This window comes from Bombus huntii, chromosome 8 (genome assembly GCF_024542735.1).
Source record: "Bombus huntii isolate Logan2020A chromosome 8, iyBomHunt1.1, whole genome shotgun sequence".
NCBI classification, from domain to species: domain Eukaryota; kingdom Metazoa; phylum Arthropoda; class Insecta; order Hymenoptera; family Apidae; genus Bombus; species Bombus huntii.
Window position 1 is genome coordinate 13,716,559 of NC_066245.1, and position 18,573 is coordinate 13,735,131.

The 18,573-nt window shown below is 34.2% G+C and overlaps 1 protein-coding gene and 1 long non-coding RNA gene across 14 annotated transcripts in view; one reads left to right on the forward strand and one right to left on the reverse strand.

Annotated features, from left to right (window-relative positions):
• Positions 1–18,573, reverse strand: part of LOC126868615 (inositol-pentakisphosphate 2-kinase) — a 79,857-nt gene that overhangs the window by 44,780 nt on the left and 16,504 nt on the right. The gene's annotated exons all lie outside the window — the stretch shown is intronic.
• Positions 638–5,365, forward strand: LOC126868625 (uncharacterized). Its single transcript, XR_007690668.1, has 2 exons — positions 638–1,573; positions 3,873–5,365. It is a non-coding gene; the product is annotated as an uncharacterized LOC126868625 (long non-coding RNA).

Sequence of the window (18,573 nt, forward strand, 5' to 3'; positions counted from 1 at the left end):
GTGGTACAAGCGGAAATAAAAATTTTTCGTTTGAGGCTTTGTTTTGGAGAAAATCGACTTTGAATTTTCGCTCGGTACGCGTGCACTTTATCGCGTCTCGTTATAACGGATCTCACTGTAGATCGTTGCCTCGATGGAAAAATTAAAAAAAAGATTTTTATTCTATATTTTCGACTTGTTTTTTCGCGTAGAATCACCCCCTTTCCGCTTGTACCACCAGTTACTAACCAGCCTGTACATGCATATAGGCAGTGATAGTATCTTATGCAAAAATAAATCGAAAATAGGGAATAATATGCTTTTATCTGAGGCTGATTACACGGTCGAATAGAAGGATGTGGTAAGTACCGCTATTATTGCTACTACAAAACCGCGTCTCTATCTGACGCAACGCAACACGACGCGCCGTGGAAGAATACCGGCGAATACCGGTAGATTAACGTGACGCGCATGACCACGAGCACTGAACACTACGCTCGCGAATGTTTGCGAACGTTGACGCATCCTACGGTATATGCACCATTGATGCATCTGTGATAGATACCGATGCTAAAGCAAACAGTTACGTTACCAACTCAAGGAAATATACTATAAGTATATAAAGTATAATATATATACTATGTATATAAGTGTACTATATAAGTATATATACTTATATAGTATACTATACTATACCATATACTTTTCAATTCGACAAGTTTAAGATTAAAACAAGATCGCAGAATTAAAAGTTGGATACGACTGCAATGTCTTTTTGCAATTAACCCTTTTACGGCAGCGGCATTAAGATTATACAGCCATTATACAGCCATTATACAGCCATTATACAGCCATTTACACATACACAAACTGTTGTTGTTAAGCATCCGAGCAATAATGCAATAGGATACCGTATAAATTATATTAATTAGTACTTATTGTTATTACTGAGTGTTATATACATACATATATGTACTTATAATATTGTTAGTTTTTAAGTCATTCGTGTACATAATTATTACTATACTAAAGATAATTGAATTTCGTTTACACTTTACCGATAGAGATGCGATAGTGTAGATGTAGATACTGAAACAATGGTAATTGACGTATTGATGCTCTTGTGACAATATAATAAGTTAAGTGCGTAAACAGAATGATCGAGGGATATAAAGATTGAACACGATTGAACAAATGTATGTTACGATTTATAGAAATATCATTTCTACAAAAATATAAAAAAAAATTAAATATACTGCATGTCGATAAAATAATAGTAGAGCATGTGCGTTTATCGAGCCTACAACCATTTATTTTATATAGTTAAATGGTGAAAGTAATCGACACTATTTAATACATATGTAGCTATGTATAGTAATGTATGTACAGGTTATATACAGGCGACCTAAAAACACGTCAAGCGGATGAGTGGCGGTTCTTTGTGGAGAGATAAGAGAGAAGTATACAGTACAATTTGTTCGTTCGGGGCTTTGTTTTCGAAAAAATCAAGTTTGAATATTCATCAAGCATAATTGGACAAATTCCGGCCTGGACAGAACTAAATAATGGACAGGGGGTCATTCTATGTGTGAAAGTAAGTCGAAAATGTACGATAAAACTTGTTCGCAAGAAGCTTTGTTTTCGAGAAAAATAAATTTGAAAATGTATCATACGCGTGGTATATTAAGGCCGATTCTTAACTAAACTCTATTTTCATGAAAATGAAACCTTAAGCGGAAAAATGTTATTCTCAATCTTTTACTTATTTTTGCATCTACAATAACATCTTATTGGTCGTTCATACGTACCCAATTGGTAATTAACCAAGTTCGAGTACGTGCAATTGACAAATTTTCAATTTTGAATATCTCGAAAACTAAGTCTCGGAGGAAAAAATTTCATTTTATACTCTTTTTGTAGCGTATAATATATAGTATATAGTATCTAGAATCCGTTTTCACGATACAACGATTAAAGGCGGCATACACGCCTCGTTACTATCCATAAATCGTGCCGAGAATGAAAATTAAAATTTATATTAAAAAAGAAAGGGTTACAAGTATATATCTATGAAACATACATATGTACGTATAATATACATAGCTTAGTAGATGTAATTTCCACATCTAATCTTACGGTACAACTAAATCTAATATTTCTACCGTACAAATATATCAGATTATTCATACGGAAACAAAGGATATTAGTGAATTGAATTGACAAATAATTATATGTTACAGGCTTGCATGTATGTTTTTGTAAGTTGTTTGACAGCTTTTGTAATTTTACAAATACACATCAAATACAGTAGACAGAGCTAACTTATCTGCAACTTATAAAATTTCAATTTGTCTTTTATTACCAAATTTATTACTGTTATGCTATTATAAAAGAATTTGGTATTAATTAATAGCATTAGTATTAATTCCATAACACTGTTTAACAAATTTTAACTTTTTTCCGATGATGCAACCTTCAGTAGATGGATCTTGTAAACTTTTGAGCTAAACACGAATCTGCAAACTGTTTCTGTCCCAGAAGCCACAGTTATTGAAAAAAATCAGGTTTGAAAAAAATTGCAAATTTTCAACTTTGAAGATGTTTTGTGCTTTTTACAGTAACAAATATCGAGTTGCGGTTGAGACGACAAAATACTGTGGACTCTCCCGAATAAAAGGATATGTTACTGCATTCTAAATATTTAAATATTTTTAAACGATGATCAAGGTGAAAAAGACACCTAAAACGGACCACTTTTTGCTTACATTTTCCGATTTATTTAAAAAACTAGAGGACTAAAGGAAATTCTAACATTATTACGCGATAGAGCGGACATTTTTGCTAAGGAAAGCATAAAGAAAAATTAGAAAGTCACCTTTTAATTCCAATGAAAAAACGAAGAAGTTTGGCAAAACACGTGGCTACGGCAATGGCACTCAATGCCGGCGGCTAACGACCGCGCGCATTTAACGGTTCCGGTATGCCGAACGGTAGGCAAAGCATCCGTCAACATTGAGTACCACTGTCGCCTCCCTGTATTCTGTCGAATATCATATTACGTTTCGCTTTTGCATTTAAATCAAAAGGTGATTTTCTAGCTTTTCTTAATGCTTTTCTTAATGCTTTTCTTAATGCTTTCCTTAACATAAATCTGTTCTATCGCGTACTAATATTAGATTTTCTTCTAGACCTGTAGCTTTTGGAATGAATTGGAAAATGTAAATAAAAAACAGTGCATTTAAACATCTATAAATGTTTATAATGCAATAACAGTACATATCATTTTATTCAGGAGAGGTCACAGAATTTTTTCGTTTCAATCGCAACTCGATAATGTTACTGTAAAAGCACGCAACATCTCCAAAGTTGAAAATATGCAATTCTTCTTAAAATTGATTTTCTCGAAAACTGCAGGGTTTAGGAAAAACCGGTTTGCAGATTCGTGTTTAGCTCGCAAATGTCTACAGAAATCACCTACTGAAGATTGGAAAATTGGAAATTAGATACATGTTGAACAATGTAATGAACCGTGTTCTGAAGTCGAAATCTCAATGATAATCTTATTATTTATTGTTATAAGTGAATTTTGATCAAATGTTCAAATAAATAGTTCGGTATTGCTTTCTGTCCTTCGACTATAATTTTTGAACGATTCAAATTTATCGAAATCTAATATGAAGATTTGCTAGGTTTAAAATTTGTTAAATCTTTTCTCTTTTCATTGTCACACTTTTTAATTAAGTATGATGACTTGTAATAACTTTTAAAGCCATAGCTGCGCAAATACATACAAACTGGGTAAGCGATAGTTTCATGAACGTTACTGATCTCGTCCAAATGCTTACTTTACTGCATACATATTGTTATTACTAACGTTTGCGAACCTCTTGCAGAGAGCGAAGGATTCGCGGCTTTATCGTTAAAGTGTTTACCAAGAACTGTTCCCCGAACCGTTCCGACTAAAACTGCAGTCATCGAGATCTCAACTATAGCACCTTCGTAACTTGGCAAACTTCCACGACCAACGAATATCAACGAACAGTCATAGGGTCGATTTAAAAATAGGATGGTGGCTCGTCCTTAAAGCCCACGTTACTTAAATACAGGTTTTCACACAAGAAATCACGCTTCGGGAAAAACATGTTTAGTGTTAAGAACGCTTTTTATAACACACCGTATTTGTTGAAGGTTGAAAGACGAATAAACTTTAAAGAGTAGGTTTTCCTATCTATATCGGTTTTCGTTTCAGAATTATAATAATACACTCTGTATACAAATGCTATATACAAATGCCATACGTTAGTTTCTAAAAATTAATTTTATCGTATCTTAATATGGCGCATCCACATGTACCTGCTTATAATCGTGATAATAAAATTAAAGTTTAGTTTTCTAATTAAATTACACGCTATCGAAGATAAGTAAGAGTTCGAATACTTTTGAGCGATTGTTGAATAATAAAGCGATATTTAATTTTAAATAATATAGTTCTCTTTGTAATATGTATATATATGTGTAAAAAGTATCAGGATATATAAAATAATCACGTGTAATATCAAAAGCTTTTAAGAAAGTATTATTCCTAATATGTTTGTACCTAAATACGAAAAGCGAAAAAATTGTCAAATCATTTTCAATGAAAGTAGAATGAAAGTAAATTGCAAAGCAGAAAACGAATGGAATGCCTGAAACCTTACGACTAAGGGCGACTAGGGTAAAACGAACCATATGGTCGGTCAAATATAGCAAACTCAAAATTCGCCGGCACGAGTATAAACGGGTGCTGTATATTCAAATTATGGAGTGACCCTTCTCGAAAACTTGACGAAGGGGAAAGGAGGAATTACCACGTACAAACCAGCAGGCTTGCTTCTCTAAAAATCAATAGCGCTGCTTCAACCTGGTATACGCTGATTAGTAAAGCTAGCAAAATTCGCTCCAAAAATATTAATTTCCCATTAACTTTTTACTGAATAAATATTACTCCAAGTATCGCTTTTAAATTTTGAGAAAAAGATATCACGAAAGACGCGAAAGATACGGATAATACGTAACGCTACTGCTCCAAAAGTATCCTATTGTAGTATCGTAACTACTTTAATTAGTTTATTAATGATAAGTAGATTGAACAGGTGTTAATTGAACAGAGAATAATGTTAAACATGAACGAATCGCAGTAAACGTATAATAATTAACACAACTGAATAATTAATCAACGACTCTCATCAACGCAATCCGCACTCTCTGACATCTCAACTCATACTGCTGTTAATTCGTTTATTGTCCCCTAGCAACCCCTTGTCTTTTGTCTTAGCCTTACTACATACACGCTCAGCAACCGCTTGTTTATAATCCGCACAACACCCCCCATACCCCTCATCCATGATACTACACTATTATTTCTAACGATGCGATGCAATTACGTTCGAATGTTTGAAAAGTAATTTGCAACGACAAAATTGATATTTGTAGATGCCAAGCTCTATGAAACAGTTTTGTTATTTGAAAAGCTTTTCATCTTCGAGTTACTTAATTTCTACACTATGAGGCAGATAAGTACACTCACAGCAAGTAACGATATAAAAAGATGACAAATGTTGATTTCCCATTAATTTATATATGTACACATTTTAGTGATATTCACATACTGTTATTAAAATTTCGAATTCAAGTACTTATGTATGCATAACCTATTCCAGAGAAAACAATGGGATCGACACTCTATTATTGAATTATTAATCGAACCTCTTGTTTTACGAATCCCTTTGATAGTAACTGAAGTAAGAACAGGCTCTAACGCCATATCGGCTAAAAGATACTTTAACATTATCACAATTTGTATTTGATAATGCCCAATTCGAAGAATTCGAGTCAAAGTTAGTGTTTAAACAAAATTTCTCACAAATATAGTTTATCTGTATCCATCATATATCGAGCTGAAATTCTAATCCATACCATGAATTTTCTCGATATTGTCTATATTATAAATTATAAGTCAACGGATTGAGTTTAGATAAGTTTTCAAATAAATATTTATGTTATATTTTATATTTTATACTTTCTACCATGCCAAGTATGGTAGGTAAAGTGGATTTTACAGTAGCTTTGAATACAATGAAACAAGCTTTACGAGAAATGAGAATTGTAGAATATAGGAAGTAGAAATGGATTTCCATGGACAAAAGCAGACTACACGATTGTAAAAATATAAAAAAAGACGCGCAACGATTCGCATATGGAAACCTATAAAAGCGTGCACTTTTTTATCTGGCCAGAACACAAACGCGTCGCATACGATATCCTGCACGCTGCGCTGGCAAGCTGCCGACAGGTTTGTATCGAAGATTATGCCAAGAAGGACAGTTTTCTTGCGGTTGGTAAGAGTCTGACTCCATACTCGTATCTCTTCTTCATCTTCTACCAGTTTTGCCTCTTCGGTATCGTCTCTTCCTTCCTTTCTCGAGTTTCTGTCTCACTCGACTACTTCGGTGTGACTAAGAGATTATCGATTCGTTTAGGGAGGTCAATTTTCCAACCTTCTTCTACGAAGCAGCTAATTTCCGATTCATTATTACCAACTAAAAAATAGATTTGAAACAGAGTAGTGAGAAATTGTTAGATTCAAGCAATGACTATGCCTACGAGTTTCTCGCTACATCTTAGAAAGTGTATAATTTATGTATACCATCAACGTATCTAAGCGTACATCTAAACATGTCAAGAAGCACGAATGCGAAGTAGAAGCGGGAGACCAGAGATCGACAGTCCGGAGGAAACGAGGATGTCGATCTGTGAAACCGGTCGGGTCGGTTGTGTGGCCCAACTACGTATAATACGACTTATACAACGCAATGTTCAAACAATCTACTGTACAGAGATGAGAAGATGACTAAGTAAAGAAGTGCGGATTTAATTCGTTATTTCTGATAGATTCAACACAGACATAAGGATAAGCACGCGTAATGTTCAAAATGGTAAAAAGAAGTGTCATATATACGAGTAACAGCATATAGTGGTATAGCGGTATAGCGGTATAGCAATATAACGATATAGCGATATAGCGATATAACGATATAGCGATATAGCGATATAACGATATAGCGATATAGCAACGCATGATTACTTCTATTGCGTCCGTTTCTGGCTATCAAAACATGTATCGTCATTTTGACTAATTTTGTAATATCAGATACTTTTACAACTACGAACGTCTCCTTATATTCTATTCTTCCTCTTTTCTTATAACTTTGCACAGTAACGCTCTTATTATTTACCTACTTTGTTTACATTATTCGCTATTTATAAAAATTGCTCACATTAGCAATAAAATCAATAGGAGCTTCTGAAATTGATCATAAATATTTAATATTTACGTGCCTACACATCGAAATTAGTACGTATAATGGTTCTAATATTAAGTATATTGGAAATTGTAATACATGTTGCATGTAGTACATGCACATTATGTATTATGTATTATGTTTAATACAAACTCATTGCAATAAACATTTAAAGCCAGCTAGTATTCGATAGATTATAAATTGTATTCTATAATGCTTCAACGAATAAAAATTACAATCCATAGCTTCGCTTAAACGTTCTAGAAGAAATTATTCAAAAGACAATATGTACTAATAAAAGTGTAAGAGTTCCACTATATGTTTCATTAATTATCAATCGTATTATACAAACATTCTTAATCTAATGTTTAATTAGTATTTTATGCTCTCTACAGTTTCCATTCGATGTACATAATATCTAACTAAACAAAGATTTTGTTCAATCTGATTTTCATTCTATATATATTTCAGTATATGATCGGTTAAAAAGTATTAAATTAAGCAAAAATTACGAGAATATTACACGTAATTTGTAGTTGAAAATATGTATCGATTTCATTAACATCGTATGTACAATGTAAATATGTACAACGTAGATATGTACAATGTAAATATGTACATATATTTAGCTGCATAAGTAGTTATCGAGGTTGAGATCAATTTTTCTACCTACGATAAAAGAGTGGAAGGAAGTTAGGAAAATACGACACGCGAGAGTCCGAGTCCTACAAGTGGATGAAAAATCGAATATAGCACATGTGTATTGTGTAGTGTATGTATCAAGACGAAAGGAGGCGTGAAGGCTTGGCGATTTACTAACATCAGGGCCATCTAACTGTTTTGTAGATGCATCCTACTTTTCTTTCGGCGCGCGCGAGGTGCTCAACTCAAACCACGGATTGGTTAGCCATTTGATTTGGAAATAAACAGAAATCGGAGACGAAAAACATAGATGGTTTTACTTTCGAAACCTGTCTGTCGCCCGGATTTATCTTTTGACAGATTTTTACCTTGTTTTTCGAACAGAATGATAACTTGCACAAACACTTATATCGTTAAAACTGCAAAGTAGAAACTGGTTTTCGGTTAAATCTACAGAGCTACTCGTTTCACAACGATTATGCAAAAATATGAAGCTTCAAATTTTTAGTCGATATTTTTAGTCGATATTTTTAGTTTATAAAGCAACGTCGATCCGAAAACAAAAAGAATAACACTCGATAATTCGACTCAAAATACGATAAACGAACCCTCCATAAAAACGCGTAATCCTATTCTATATTTTCATGTTGATAAATTTTCTTCGTGTTACTTTGCGTGCCACAGAATCAATTGTTCGTTGTTCCTACTATTATCCTGACATGGCAAACAATGAAATAGGTGTGGAACAAGTTAAATAGAGGATGAAAAGAGCGGAAGGCTAACAGTAAGAGAGAATGAGATGTCGAACTCTTAAGCTCAAGCGGTCGCAGTCGTGCGATTGAAAATGAAGTCCGAGACGCGCGCACGCGCGGCCGTGCATATGTATGGACGTGAACGCGAACATGAACGCGAACGCGAACGCGAAGGCGAACGCGAACGCGAACGCAAACGCGAGTGCAGTGGTCGAAGTCGAAGAAGCCCATCAGGGCCGGTTAACTTAACTGTTAGGTGGAACCTCCCTCCACTCGAAGAAAACTCTTCGTTCTACTTTTTTTTCTTCCTCTCCTTTCTGATCCTTGCGGTAGATTGGAAGCGGTGCTCAGCCTCCGCCAAATATATCTTACTGCCACTAAAATTCGAAGATTCTCTTCTTATACTTATACACAGGTTTATAATTTAAACGATAGAAGGTAGAAGAAGCGAAAAGAACAAAGCGACAAAGTACGTAATCAGAAACAGCTCAAAGCATTGACCGAGATTAACGAGCAGCGTCTCCTGTATTCGGAAAACAGAAACACGAATGAATGACGCTTATGTAAAAAGTAAAAGCTTATTGTTTCGTCTCTGTTGAACAATATTTACGTGTGACATGATGGTCGTGTAATGAAATTTTTATTTCGATCACGGAAAATATGTATGGTACTCGTCGAGAAGGCGTTTCTTGTAACGTTAATACGATTCTTTTTCTTAGTTCTTCATTTATTCACATTATTGAAATATTATTTTATTCTGTTGATAGCGCTTCGCTACTGTAGCTTACAGATGATACTGTATCACGTTGCTTCGCGAGAATAATTACATATACAATTTATCGATTAAATATTACATATGTATAATATTATATACAGCAACATATAATTAAACGAATTAGTTAATTCTGTTGTTTATCAGTAATCCTTACGAATGTAACTACATATAACTTTACTTTTACCTTTCGTTTTTATTTTATTACGATTGGAAAATAATTTGTAGTGTATTTTGTTTTCAATTGGAAAATTGCGCTAAAAGGTAAATTCAACAGAGATGAAAAATAATGGAGATGATAAAAATATCACAGCTCCGTTTTTAAAAGTTACTTTTACATCGGCTGTCGGAAATTTATAAAGAAAACCAAAATGTATTCGGGCTACGAACGTGTCTTATCAAATGTGTCTTGTACATTCTTCCTTTGACAATGAGTGAAAAATTGAACGAGAATGCATATTATGTATGTAGTACGTATATTGGGGCCGAATAGTATTACGTATACATAAAGTATAAACATGACCAAAGATTAACACCATGAGAATGCAATTATATTCTCAGAATATGAATATTCATCGTAAATTATAACAATACGACGCGCGTATAATCTGTATGGATTATTTGCACAGAATTGACATAAAAAAACAAGAGAAGTAGATCCGTATTAACAAAAATTCAAGGACTACAATTCTAAAACAAAATTTTGCATATATATAATTCAGTGTTTGATTAAGAGCTGATTAAGAGCTGATGAAGAACCATTATTGCAAACGCGTGTATGTTAATTATACATTGTGTGATGGTGACAATACCTAGTTTATGACTCGTCACTATTATTATTTTCGCCTGCTATTCGAAAAATAAAAAAGCAAACTTTATTGTATATTGAAATTTGGAATGAACTTTTATTCATATTTATTTATGTGATCTATTAATCAAATAATTTTCACGTGTAATTTTGTGATACATAACATACCTTTTTCTTTTAAGTAGACATGTTTAAAAATGGACCACCAATTTGTAATCAGAATAGTGATAGAAAAACAGTACCAAAAGTAAACAGCAAAATACAATCAAGGAAATTTTAGTATTTCGACGTGGCACTGATCACGTAGGACGTAGGACATTACTAGATCGTTACACTGTAGTAAACACCAACAATAATAATTATCATCTACAATTCATATACAGGGTAGTTGGTAACTGGTGGTACAGTGGTCGAAGATATAGAACAAAAATTTTTCGTTTGAGGCTTTGTTTTCGAGAAAATCGACTTTGAATTTTCGTTATAATGGATCTCATTGTAGATCTCGATAGAAAAATTAAAAAAAAAGAAAAATTAAAAAAATGTTTATTTTCGACTTCTTTTTTCGCGTAGAATCACCCCCTTTCCGCTTGTACCACCAGTTACCAACCACTCTGTATCGGAATAAAATAAAATAAGATTCAGGGAAGAATATTTCAACGAATTCGTTTAAAGTGTTAATTTGTTCGAAGGAAACGAATCAAATAAGTAAAATGTATTGAAATTATTTAAAACTGAGATTACAAGATGACCAATAACAAAACAGAAAACAAAACAGTTTTCCAATTTCTGCGTCTGTAGGGAAGGAAGTTTGTGGGAGAGCATCGGTGTTAATGAACAGAAACCTCCCGTTCGAGCGTTCCCGAGGGAGACTAGGTTAATGGTTATGGTTAATGTTAATACATTGCACAGAGTAGGTCTCATCTCGAGACTTTCTCTCGAGCCGAACCGCCACGCTGCTGTATATTTACTTAAATCAAAATAATGTCGAATAAATTGCCCGGAGCTGTCTACTGCTCTTGGAAAGTTGTTCGTTTTGATTCGTTTCGTTTCTCCATTGCAACCTACGATAGAAACAATATTGGCGACCATTTTGATGCTCGATCCGAGTTCGAAACTACGAACCTCGACAATTACGATCTCTTGTAGTTTCAGTCGTTGTTACGTCGCGTGAGACAAATCGCACGCCATCCCTCGTCTGGCTGCCAAAGGCCTTACGCATCGTATTGTCGGTTTTTGAATGGTCCTTAGAACAGTCCTTAGGTTTATTGTGCGCTCTTACAAATTATGGAAAAAGCGGGTAGTGACCTAACGGTAAAAGCGGGTTTTCGCGTGAACAATGTTGGTAGAAGGCTTCATCCACTTATTCTCATTCATTAACGTTGGTCATAACCAATGGGCATCGTGGATCGTTACCCTCACTTTCCTAATGAAAAGTGTGACCAACGAATCCGCTTTCTTCATACAACACACCGACCCCGAGCTTTCCTCCGTAATAACACGAGAACGAACTTCACTTGTTCTTTGCACTTGAGCTACAACTACAGAACAGTCACCACATCTCTAGACTTGTTCCACAGTAACAGTCAGTAACAAATGGAGTAACAAACCGAGTAACAGATCGAGTAACAATCGAGTAACAGTCTGAGTGAGTAAAAAGTCAGTCATCACAGTCGCCAAATCGAAGACAGTCAATCGGCAGAAGTCACATCATCACCAACACGAAAAGAGTCTCAGGCCGTACTTACTCGTAGTTTGGCAGTCAACATACACACAATTGTATCCAATATCGAAGTTATTTAATTGTTGGAAATATATATATCATAACCTGTTAAAATCAGCGTTATACTCACTCAGCCACCCCTATTATCCTAATCGAAATAGGGGATCGATCTATTTGTGGCGTCAATTATTCGAATCGTAACGGGAATTTACGACTCCCGTTGACGCGCTTCTTCGAGATCGCGTCTCTCCGCGAACGGTCGAAACAGTCGTCTTCGTTACTTTTCCGCAGTCTTTGAATCGTCAACTTGGCAAGTTCAGTTAATGATTTCGACGAAGAGATTTCGAACTCGCAGGCGTAATACCTACATTTTACAATAGAGAAATACGGTACAGCCTCGTTTCGACTAGTCAAGTACCTAATTCGAATAACTTGACTTGTGTTCGTATAAATTAAGTAGTAATGTAAATTATAGTCAAGAATTATAGATGAACTTATTACTCGATTTAACAATACAAATGGATGTGATTTACGAATGAAAAACAAGAATCTCCAAAACAGGAAACGAAATTGCCGCAGCATTACTTCAATTATATCAGCTATTTAGTTATTTCTTTCCAAGAGAATAATTTTTGACAAGATTCGCGCTTAAAATTTAAAAGTTATCGGACAACTTATTACGTACATACATACGTAAAAGTAAAATGTAGAGAGAGAGAGAGAGAGAAGCTACTCGATAGAAAATCACTTGTCACGTAAAAAACTTCGAACGCGAATAACGCCATCAACAAGATAAAAGTGAAAAACGAAGCATAAAATAATGATTCTCGTTGTTTCGATAAACTTTTTACTGAAACTTATCGTATCAGAAGCCTAGACTAAAGTCAGCCTAGCTAGAAGAAAAGAAAAGAAAAATATTTCAATTTCAGTATTTCCTTAGATTAGAAATAGAGTAAACATAAAGAGAATAATCTCACATCGATTTATGTTTTATGATAAATATACATTTAACACGTGACTATTGCCAAACATGTAACTTTCCCTGTGCGGAGAAATACGTTGGAAAGATTTGAATAAAATACGAAACAACACAACGTATCGTGTGCAATTAAAGACGCTATACTAAAAGCACAAAAAAAGAGAAAGGAGAAAAGAGAAAAAGAGGAAAACGAAAAGAAAGGATACAGAACAACCATACAGACTTCTAGAACTGACCCAAATCGACAGCCAGTTTCAAAGAATTTCCAGCAAACTTTCTCGTAAACTCGTAAAATTATAACGATTCATTGACGTCACCAGAGAATTTCGTTTGTTTTTATCTTCAGAAGCAGAATAAGAACATGCTACAAGCGGATTTATTTAGCTTACAGTCGCTTTGTCGCGTGCAAACAATCTATATATATATATATATATATATATATATATATATATATATATATATATAATATGTACAATAATATATATGTGCAAGTATGTATGTATTATACACAATATACAGAGTGTACAACGCATCTGGTACAAACCATAACATCAAATTAAAGTTAAAGCGGTAGAAGATAAACAAAATTTCGTTAGGAAAAAGTAAAGAATGCATCTCAAATCTTCAAAATGGAGGCTTTTTAAAGATTTCAAACGCAACTGTGTTTTTTTAAGTACAAACCCTACGTATTTATAATTTCAATTGAACACTTATAATTTACAATTTATAAAATCACGCTTCAAATGTTCTGCCTCCTTGGCCGGCACTTTATTTAACTCTTGAACCATTGTACAACATCTTGGTAAAGTCCAACCGTTTTCGATGCGATTCTATTAAGCTGCGTTTTCATCGAATTCTGGGTTTACGGTAGTATACTGATCATAATTATTCGGATACTGATTGTCCAAAGATGGACTTCTAAGTTGTCGATTATTGGAATGCGTAATCAAAAATTCTTCGATTCTTCAGACATGGAAATATTGTTAAAATGTGGTTAAAATAATTGAGCAGATATTACTTGTTATCGATTTCTGAGATCAAATCGACTTTTTTCTGCCGCATGCGATATTCTTGTCCCTTTTTTGGGGGAGTCATTACAATTTCGTCGGTGGTTTACCAAGCGAAGGGACGTTTGTTCCAGTCAAAATACAACTTATTCGAGAAACCATTGCCTCAGAGAGACAAAGACAGAGACAGAGAATATTTGGAAGATAGGAAACGGTACTTGAAAAATACCTTTCCAGCACGACCGGACGAAGAGGGAAAATCAATTTCTGTTCTCGTAAAATTTCCTGGAACGTATCCGAATAAAGGAAGGTCACAGAGAATCGATAGATTTTTCTTAAAGAAAACGCGTGAATAAAAAGTCGAATCTCTGCGGGTCACCAAACAGAAACATCCGAGGAAACTAAGTCCCGGTATCAGGATGGATAACGGTGACAATAAGCGGCCTTTGTCTGAACATTTCGCAGTCTCACTCCGAGATCTACTCTACCATTTATTAATCTGCCCTACTCAAATCAAATATGTATAAAGTTTCATGTAACGATCAACGGTTACTAGAAGAAACGATTATTGTTTCAACCTTGACTTGGTTTCGTCATTCGAAATCAACTTCAATGTATACATATGTATAACAAAGGTATAACGATCCCTCAATTGATATCGCACATGCGTACGTGTATTTAATTTCCCTGTCGCATTTCTTTTTGATGGTGGTAATAAGCATCCCATTATTTCTCACAAATAACTACTATTCGTTTACCTACATATCCACGTCACTCCTTACTGTTTTCCGATATTCAAGAAGAAGAAGAATTTCATTAACTACGAGTAATATAGATATACACCAGCCATCGCTGTTTGTGTTTTATACTGTTTGGTCAAATGTAATTGTACGTCTTTGAAAACAGGTTCTATCCAAAAAATTTGCAGAAAATCTCGCAGTGAAATATTTGTTTTTGCGGATGAACATAAAACGTCATTGTAAAAATAGATCGAGAATTATGCGGTTGTGATCTCAAAAACGGAAACGAATTGGAGAAATTTTAGCTTTGTGTAAATGCATTTTTCTCGGATATACAATATATGTATGTACATATAATATATAGAAAAGCACTTGGCACAAGATTTCAAATTATCCTTTTTCGTGCAGATTAGTTAACAAGAAATTCAATCAAACCGAGAGTAGTAATGTACGACGTTACGTGACATGGTAGTCGTTAATGACGAATAACATCGCGCAAGATGATAAAGTATAAAGCAGAAAGAAAGGAATCTGGATAAAAGAAAATATTCATTTATCGCCTATTACAATGATCGTTTCAACAATTCGATCGCGCAAGTCTTCAAGATTGACTAAAGCTGAAATGAGTTATCGCGTCGTTCGAACGAATTGATTTTTATTATTAATAATTCGCCATTTACACCCCACGTAAGCCCATGACCTATTACGAACCCTTCTTGTCTCTTATTTGCGTCACCTGTCTATTTTATTGTATGTAACCTACGTTACTGCAAAATCGATCCACAGTCAGTTTATTCTTGTACGAATAAAGCGACATCTTCTTGCCCGAAACTAATTATAAGAAGGAACCTGCTACTCGTAATTCGTTACTTGAATTTTGGCCGCGTCCAGCTGCTATCATATAACTTTATATCATCGGTATTTGCGTCTATATAACATTGTGTCATGGAATTTCTCCTAGAATGCATCGAAAGAATGATTTCTATTTTATTTGATAAATAAATAAATTTTATTTACGCGTACAAGCATATTTATCCTTAATACTGGACATAACTACCATATCATTGTATTTTATACAATATGATGATACTCAAACGTGATCAGTGATTAGTGATTTTCAAAGGAATCAAACAAGCAAAAATTCCAAAGCTATAAAATAGAAGATAGAACAATCGCAAGTGCAATTGAGAAAATAGAATTTTGCTCAAGCATTATATAAAGGCAGAGGATATTATATTATGTATGTATAAAGAATAGAGAGAACATGGATTTCATTGACGCTCGGTGTACGGTCTCGCGTTTCTCACGCTCTTATTCTTTAGTAACTGTTGTAAGTTGTAATTTGTAACAATTCCGGCATAGCATTGCGAAAGGAGATCCAAGTTGGTTCCTTTCGACGAGGAAAAGGCGACATTGAATGTTGCCGATGTGGTCGATTGTTAGAGTTGGAAACAACATATACAAAGAATAACAATAAACGGGTCGACGGGGATTATTTAACTAACGGTAACGGTATGTATGGATCGCCATCGCCATCACCATCGCTCGTTCGACGCGATGGTCGAGCTCACCCGACTGGTCTAATTGTCGTGAAAATGTTTACAGGAAATCACGCGAAAAATCTTTCGCTTCACGCTATGTCGCATAGAGTTACTATATGAGTTTCAGATTCTCTATTCCGATCAATTGCGACGTTGTGTTGCAACGAAATATAATTTAACGATGCTCAGTTGAAATAGAAGAATTACGTTATACGATATACTACATTGACTCATTAAGATAATGCAACACCTAACACAGAAAGCTTTCATTGATTTATCATAATTACATTGGTAACATTTGAAACTAATGCAAGAATATACACGAAATGTACACACGGTTCTAAGTTTAAATTATGACTAATAAATATCACTCATTTTTTCATACAACTATTTACTACCCTCTTTCCCAATGTTAAAATCGTGCAAGTTTCGTTCAAGCAAACGGATATTATTGAAAAAGAGATTACTTGCAAACGCAAGCAAATATTAACTTTTAGCATAATTTAGCGAAATTATAACGAAAGATAGGTCAAATTATCTCTATAATCTATAACATTAGAAGAAATAGCTAAAGAAGTATTGAATGTAATCAAAACGCTCTGATAATCAAAGTACTTGTAATAATAATGAAGTGATTTTGAAGCGGTAAGCAGAAGAAAAATCTTACTTCCGTCGATGCTATCGGAAGTCAGAACACACCTGTCGAATCGTAGTGTTTTTTCGAGTCTGTCCAAGTGGAAACAGCAGAAATGCTAAAGGAAAAGGACCAACTACGACAGACGGAAAAATATCAATTTCCTGATTTATGTCGTTGCGTCATCGTATCGGTTCCTCGCAACGTTTGCATTCCCAATTACCTGTGTTCCTCCCTTCTTCTCTTTCCTTTCTCTTCTCCCTCACTCCACTATATATAATACATACATACACAGCTTATTCATCCAATGATTCAACTGCTAATCACCTGCATAACCTACCAAGAATTGAATTAATTCCGAAAGATAACTTGACACGAGTTTCTATCCTCTAACATCTCTTCTCGATCTCAAAATAAAATATCCTGCATATACATACGTAAGTATGTATGTATTGATTAATGGGGAAGAGGTTATATTTGGAATATTTGACATTTCCATTTTCCACATACATTTGGAGGCAAAGCAAACTTTCTTCTCACTTTTTCAAATGCATATATATATATATATATATATATAAAAATTTTTATTTTATATTTTCGACTTCTTTTTTCGCGTAGAATCACCCCCTTTCCGCTTGTACCACCAGTTACCTACCACCCTGTACATACATACATACATTTATTTATACATACATATATATACATATATGCATACATACATATATGCTGACTTATAACAGATGTAAATATGTACATACGAGTATAATAGCATCGTATCCATCTTTTAGCAGAATATTATTGGATCATTTGAATTCAAATAATCTTGTATCTGCTATAATTTCCAAACGACATTTTTTCATCCTTGTTATTCCCTCGAAATGTTTCCTTTTGATAAAATCAGTCAACAGTGTAGCACTGTAGCGTGCAATTTTAAGTCGTTCTCTTGTATCTACGTAAAGTTAAATATCTTTTTTGCAAACATTTCACCATTTTCCTTATAATAGCAGTGATATATGTATAAAATCGTGATTGATAGTTGTTCCGTTCGCTCCTTTATACACACATATGAAACAAGAAAGTGAGCATATTGACTTGCGAGTGACATTAGATACGAGTCTCTGAAATTTTATCTGCATAAATAAGGTATGACTTATGAAAGTTATGACAAAAACTTCTCTTGAAAACTGACACATAATACATTGGCTTCTTTGAAACCAACACACGTATGTTAAACATGGAGAATATAGAAAATACAGAATATAGTAAATTGTGAGTTTCCAAGTTTTCATTTTGCAAATAGTGTCATTTTCTACTCTATTTTTAACATTATTTACACACTACTTTAAATTCTTACGATTAGTTGAATAAACAAATCTTAACTGAATACTGGTTTCATATAAAAAAGATAAAGGTATTAGTTCAGATATCGGTATCAGGTAATTTTTAAAGCACAGTAAAACAGAAAAATAATTTCTCCACGATGCATTGTCTTGAGGCACAGAAAGAGAGAAATAATCGAAAATCACAGTAACGATTATGGTTGGAATTGGAAAGAAGAAGAAAACAAAAACGGTTTAACAAGTTTTATTTCCGAGGGATCTGTGAGAGAGCAGTGTCTTTGATCGTGCCACGAACAAAGGAAAGGACCTGAGATCTGGC